Source organism: Galeopterus variegatus, unplaced genomic scaffold (assembly GCF_000696425.1).
Source record: "Galeopterus variegatus unplaced genomic scaffold, G_variegatus-3.0.2 Scaffold10827, whole genome shotgun sequence".
Lineage (NCBI taxonomy): Eukaryota > Metazoa > Chordata > Mammalia > Dermoptera > Cynocephalidae > Galeopterus > Galeopterus variegatus.
The window spans coordinates 4,524-5,129 of NW_007736938.1; positions in this window are offsets into that span (position 1 = coordinate 4,524).

Here is a 606-nt window from a genome sequence, read left to right on the forward strand (position 1 = left end):
TGCCTGTTTGCTTTCATAGGTTGTTGATTGCTTATTTTCCTAAAAAAAAAAAAAAAAGGAAAATAATTACCATGTTTAAAACTTGTGTGCCAGTTGATTTTGTATCCGTGTGTAAGACTATTCTATGATGAATTAATTTTTTTGCTTGTTTTTCATTGGACTGACATTTCTCAAGTTTGGCCAATTTGAAGATGCACTACGATTTTGAAGATGCACTGTGTTTTGATTTTCATTGTCTGATTGCATCAATTTTATGTTCTACTTGGGAGAAGCAAATGAAAATAATCACATGGATTTCACTGTACCATTTTTCTCTTCTGGCCTTGGCAGATGTCCCTAGGACATAGTTTCTCCCTGCTACTCAACACATTTTCTCATGTACTTATGGTTACTTTTATTCTTTTATTCTGTTTAATAAACTTAACATTTTATTAATGCTATCAGAGTCTGGAATAGTTCCTTAGTTTATCATCATCAAATAATACATCATGAGTGGCCAACAAAAGTTAAATAAATTAATTTCATTGGAATTAAATTAAAAGTGAACTGTCAAGTGAGAACAAATATTGCCATTTTGATAATGTAGTGAGATAAATCTTTAAGATT